Genomic DNA, 6,783 nt, shown 5'->3' with positions numbered 1-6,783 from the left:
ACCCAGAAGGGCCGTGGGGGGTGGCGGGGGATGGGGGTGGGGAGGGCCACAGACAAAAAATACCAGCCCATGTCACCTGGGCTTCTGCTAATAGAGCTGCAGCCTCTCGCAGTGCGGCCACCAGAAAAGCGAACAAAGGAAACGTTGCCACCCCCCCGGGTGCATGAGAATGATGCAAACAGGGGGGGCAGTGCACAGGGTACGCCTGGCACCGTGCGCGGCGACTGCTGGCCTCTGAGAGCAGCTGCTTTTATCCTCGCGCCACCTCCGGGGTGGAGTTCTGTGTTGTAGTGATGCTGACTGAGCGCAGGTCAGAAGTCCAGTAGTTCACAGCAGAACTACAGACCCTGGTGTCAGTTATACACTAATATAGTGTATTCCCGTTATAAATGCATTAGGTTCTATGTAGTCACGTTGCTGAGCAACAATAGAGCTAAAGTTGACTGTATAACAAGCATGGTGCTACAGCCAGGGGGCAATGATGCCGTTAAAAGGGTTCCACTGTCATAACCTCTGAAGCTCATATGTGCGCTAATTTGGGTTGTGTTAAAATGCCCTCACGCACGGGTGCCCACTTCCTGGTGAAATAGGTCGAACCTTTGAAAGACTAGTGGAATAGTTTCAAAAATGTAAGAACCATTTCTATAACTGAGGAAAAGAATCAGTAAAGATGAGCCTGCTTGGAAGTAATAATGTAATACACACCCCAACACACACACACACACACACTCACACACACACACACACACTCACACACACACACACACACACACACACACGACTGAACAAATTTCTCTCCCCAGTATTTCTGTCCATCCATCCATCCATCCATCCATCCATCCATCCGTCCGTCCATCCATCCATCCATCCGTCCGTCCGTCCGTCCGTCCGTCTCCATCCATCCATCCATCCATCCATCCATCCATTCAGTCACAGGACAAACGCTTCACACTCAGAAACCTCAGGGGCTTCAGATCAATCTTAATATGACAATATTTTACAGGAGTCTAAGCTTTAAAATTTAAATTTAAAAAGAAATTGCTCTCGCAAACTGATTTGCTGTTCTGTCTGAATTAAGCTGTGCAGGAGTGATGCAGATGAAAGGATTGTCCAATATCCAATCAACTCATAAGAAATACATGTGTCGTATCATTGAAATTCATTACTTTTTTTTAATGAGCTTTATCTCAAACTTGTCCTTCTCTTTTCAAATATAGATATTCTTGATGTTCCTCACCCTGTTCGTCATGTGTTCACCATCCCAGTAAGGCACTACCTTAGAATCCTGCTGTCAGCCTATGTTGCTGTGATTGCTGAACAAAAGACACTGGGATAAAAACAAACAACAGTTACTAAGAGCAGACAATGAACACGCCATGCACTCACACACACACACACACACACACACACACACTCACACACACATGCACGAATGCATTCCGCCACATTCACTGGTTGGAAATGCCACTCAAACGCTGCTCTTTGGAGCTCCACGGTAGCCACCAGCACCCGTGATGACGGACGCACCTTGGCTGCAAAATCAGGCGGCGGCGCTGACCTGTGATCTACCACTTTGGCTGCAGCCCCTCGGTATTCAGCCAACCAACCAGATCAGAGACAACGCCACCACCTCCACCCATCTCACAGCAGAAAGCCTCTCTGCCCATTTCACTCAAGTGCTCACGGTCCACGGCGCAGCGATAAGGCGACCTGTTGATGTTTGGCCCAACTCTGTGGGTCACAGTCTGCATTGGGTTTTTTCCATTTGTTTGTCGCTGCGGTGGGTGGCCAGTTGCCACGCTTGAGTGGTTCCCGGAGTGGATATTTACACTCCTGTGTCGTTGTCGAAAAGGAAAACGTCAGGATTCACCCGCAGAAATCTGCTCGAGGGGCTTCGGCTTATCGGCTGCGGCGGTACTTTGGATCACACTAAGCGCAAATGTGATGAATTTGGGCTCCGGGGCCACGTGGGATACACGCGCGGAAGATGAACAATCAATTTCGTTTTCAGCGGAGTCTCTTATGAGCCCTTGACGCCACACCGTGTTTTGCTTTTCACAACGTGCTCTAATCTCACGGCGCACATATTTTCCTGCCCGTATTATTTGGTCTGGGAATACATTAATGTCACTACTAATAAAAACACACGGCAGACATTTAGGACTCTATCCCTCTCTGCAGTGGGAGTGGAGTCAACCAGCCTCTTATCTAAATGTTGACATTTGAACCTGAGAGTAATATCATGAGGAATTATGGTTTTAAGCCTTCCTTAATGGTCGGGCCCGTTGGATCGAGATCAGCAGTCATCTGCAGCAGCGCTTGCTGAGGAAGAGGTGAAGAAGCTTGATGAATAATATATCCAAAAGGGAAGCCAATATGACAGCAGGAAATTAAACACACTAATACTGGAAGGGAGGAGGACGATCGGGACTTAATTAAAGACTTTGAGGAGCAGAGGGCTTGATTCAAGGCCAGAGATAGATTCCCTTCCTGCTGACATCAACGCTGAGCTCCGGGTTATGAAGACATGGTAACTGGGTATGTTGTGGGAGCCCACGTGCACTGGTGTGAGGGCTGTAACAAGGGCCGTTGGAGTTCTCTATCTCCAGCTCCTACACCAGGACACAGGCCAGTGGTAGAGAGACTCGTGTTGGTAGACTACACCGTGTTCCTGTCAGCTGCCTGAAGTCCGAACACACAACAGGAAGAACCCTTGAGCAGGACCAGGCTTATATAGAGGTGCTGATGGATGGGATGGGTGAAGGAGGAGGAGAATGAGAGATAGGGCAGGAGAGACGCACAGACACATACGTCACACTTGCAAATCCATACAGACATTTTAGAATTTGGTTGTGGTTTGTGGTTTGTTAACTGACTGAGGTCAGTGGGTTTGGAGGTCAGGAGAGGATAGGATAGGATAGGATAGGATAGGAGAGGAGAGGAGAGGAGAGGAGAGGAGAGGAGAGGAGAGGAGAGGAGAGGAGAGGAGAGGAGAGGAGAGGAGAGGGGAGGAGAGGAAGAGGAGAGGAGAGGAGAGGAGAGGAGAGGAGAGGAGAGGAGAGGAGAGGAAGAGGAGGGGAGGGGAGAGGAGAGGAGAGGAGAGGAGAGGAGAGGAGAGGAGAGGAGAGGAGAGGAGAGGAGAGGAGAGGAGAGGAGAGGTCTATAAAGTGATAGATATACTGTTCATTAAATCATGTTTCTGATTAATTGGGATGATGCTACAGATGAGCTGAGCCTGCTGTAACTATGAGCCAAGCTACCTTATAAACAGACTCTGTGTTGTGTCTGTATCCATTATTATGTTGACATACTTCACATTCTTTTGAATTTAGCTGATCTCACACTCACCCCCTGCTGAACAATGGCAGACGGTGTTCGGAGGCTTCCTCCTGTACATCCACACTAGTACGAGTCTTCTGCATAATGTCGGACATAAAAAAGGAAGGAATCAGAATGATGTGGTGGTTTTTAAAATTACTGTAATAACAATATAAACCGTAATCACGATATAAATATAAATTAGGACATAATTGCTTTTAAAACAGTAGCATTTACACAAATGTTTGCTGAAACCGCAGGTAAAGTATCTTAATTATGAGGATGTAAAACAGAATCTCGACAACTGTTCCTCAGCCTGGAACAGCTGCAGCAGAAGGGCGGCGGGGGGCAGGAAGACTGCAGGAAGGTGCTGCTATTAATCTTTGCTGACACGTTTAGTTGTTATTTAGCCCTTATTTGCATTATTTATTTACACCTTCTGTCCTTCAAATTTAAGCATAATTTCACTTGGCAAAACCTATTTTGGGGGATGCAAATTCCATTATGGACTGTTACTTGAGATGGTCCCACTCCTCTGGTGGCTGCAATGGTGGGATGATACAGCGCAGTGGAGCATGCAGGAAAAATCCCAAAGAATGCTAATTTTTCATTCATTTATTCTGATTTTTCGCCCATCTCTTTCTCTCCTACAATTCAACTTTGAAGCTAGTTTTGGGTCCTGACTCATTTTTTGATATATTTGAAATTTTTTTCCAAAGGTCGCCGCTTGTTGGATGGTTCTGATGTCGTTTCTGTCTGAAACCCCTTAATCCTAGTTAGAATTTCTAGAACATTATTCAAAAAATAGGCTTAAGAAAGAATTTAAAGAACAAATAGACAAGTGCTGCTTCAGGTTTCTACAGACTATCCGTCCAGTTGTCCATTTCATGTCCAAGTGTCCACCTTCACTCCTCCCCTAACATTGATGGTGGATGTAAGGTTGATAAATGGAGCTAATTGTTTCGTGGCACGACTGGGCCGATGCTGGCAGCACAATCAGACTGAATGAGGAGGCCTTGGGGAGGCCATTACCCTTCCTATTGTTATAAAGGGCTGGAGGACGAGGCCAACGTGCTCTGGAGGGACTGGGTCTCTGACAGCGACCCTCTAACAGCACACACACACACACACACACACACACACATAGACAATGTGAATTTCCAATCATCCCAGCAACTTTTAACTTTCTTAGATACAACAGTGTCGTATGTAGCACCATGTACTTTATTTATTTTTAACAGTTTTTAATGTTCCAGGACCAGTTAATGGACTGGACATAATGGCAGATAAAGCGGCAGCCATGATCAATGATGATAATGTGACAAGATTCAGGGACTGGTTATACGTATATATCACATTCACATGCTCAAAGAGATATAAAGTGTGTGCTGGTGTGTGTGTGTGTATGTGTGTGTGGTTCATATAAAATGAAAGAGAAGGATGTGGGATGCTGTTTACTGAGACAAGAAGAGTCCAGAGAAGCAGCAAAGTGTCTAAATCTATTTCAACCACTGTGCCACAGCAGACAGTGTGTAGATATTGTCTGTGTGTGTGTATATGTGTATGTATGTATATATATATATATGTGTGTGTGTGTGTGTGTATATATGTGTATATATATATATAAAGTCAGGATGCTATTTGAGGAAGTCTCAATGAAAATAGATCATGTAAATGTAGCTATCCAGGCCATAGTTGATTTTTAAATAGGTTAACACCCTGACACATGTTTAGATGTATATACTGTACACACACATTTCCCTTTTGAAAAAAAAAAACAGTAAAAACTAGCATATTTCATAAAAATACTAGAAAATTAAATAAAAACAGATAAAACGCATTTCATTTTAATTAAAGATACCAAAAATAGTGAAAATGTAGCTGTCTAAGCTGTAGTTTTTGCCGCTGTTATTGCCCACTCGTGAGGTCCACAATGAAAGAGGAAGACACGCTGACCAGTTTAACCCTTTATTTGTCAAACCAAAAATAAAACACCCAACAAAGGAATATGGCAGGTGAGGGTGACAATCAGGGGTGTGAGCAAGTGCCTGGATGAAGTGAGTGAAGGGGTGAAGTTTGCTGTAGGTGTGAAATCCAATAATTCCCCAAGAGGCAAAGCAACAGGGGACATAAGGTGGAGGTAGGAGAAAAAGCCCACCAAATGCTGGATCGGGTGGAGCTTTATAACCTGCAGATCACTGGTGTGGTGCTATAATTAGGTTAAAGAGATAACTTAACTTAAGATAACTTCCACTGAGCTTTTACAAGGCTGCACTTTTAGTCATCTTGAAACTTTGAACTTTTTTCCTTTCTTTAGCATTTTTACTAAATGTATTCATATTCTAATATCTTCATGACCTCTTTATTCTTTTCGGGGTCATGGGGAGGGCAAACATGTAGGCGAAGGCAGGGTATACTCCTGGTTGAGTTCATCACAGGGCTCTATGTGAGCTACTGTGGGTTTGGTACCTTGCACAACTGGGTGCCCTGCAGGAAAATTGAAGGACCGAAAACCCTTCAGCAGCTTCACCAAGAGGTGAAGCAGGCTGAAGAGACGGAGCAGCTCCAGTTCAAGAACCGGCAGACTACCATGCATTGGAGAGGTGGTGGCCGGTCGGCAGATCGCGGCCAATCCTTTAAAGTGAAAGATATTCCTGGGAAGGTCAATCAGGACTCCAGCCGCGACTGTGATAGAGAAAGGAAGCAGCGGTGCAATTTGGGCAGCAGCTCATGTCGTGTGTCAGCATAATTCCAGGTAAATAACTGAAAAAGGCAAAAGATTGGGTGCATTTTTAAAGCAGACATCTGGATAGGGTTTTTCACTACTTGTTGCTCTTTGCAGTTGAACACAAGACCCCCCCAAAGCAGGCAGGATTCTTATCAGAGCCCTTTTATTTGGAGTTGATCGCAAAGGAATGCAATGAAGAAGAAGTGTACCAAGCACTAAAAAGACTTCTGCAGAGGAACTGCAATAATGATAAAATAGAAGAGTGGATCCAGGTAACCGCCGATGAGAATGACCTTTAAACTGGACATTTCTCTAGAGATTGTGACTGTAGGCATGAAACTAACAAAGGTTCCTCTCCCCCTCCCAGAACACCCTCAACGACAGACAGAGGTCATCAGACGGTTTTGTGAGGACATTGATGCGGGCAGTCTGCCAGTCAGTTATTGCTGACTGTAAGTGTTCTATAATGTCATATAGAGGCAGAAAACTAAGCCTGTTTCTGTCCAAAAACATGATTCATTAGTTTTACTCCACATAGATGTCTGTTTTACATTATGTGAGCACATCCACAAAACCAGTCTTGACACTTTATGGTCCATGATTAGATGTGTTCAGTTTCTTTACAGTGGTGTGAAGACAGTGTTTGTGTTGTCAGGTGGGGTGAGAACCTACGAGCTGCTCCAGAGAGTGAGCCTCTCCTCTAGATCAAGGAGGACGAGAAGCAGCTGGTGGCCCTG

This window comes from Takifugu rubripes, chromosome 9 (genome assembly GCF_901000725.2).
Source record: "Takifugu rubripes chromosome 9, fTakRub1.2, whole genome shotgun sequence".
NCBI lineage: Eukaryota > Metazoa > Chordata > Actinopteri > Tetraodontiformes > Tetraodontidae > Takifugu > Takifugu rubripes.
Note: the sequence above shows the minus strand (reverse complement) of the source record.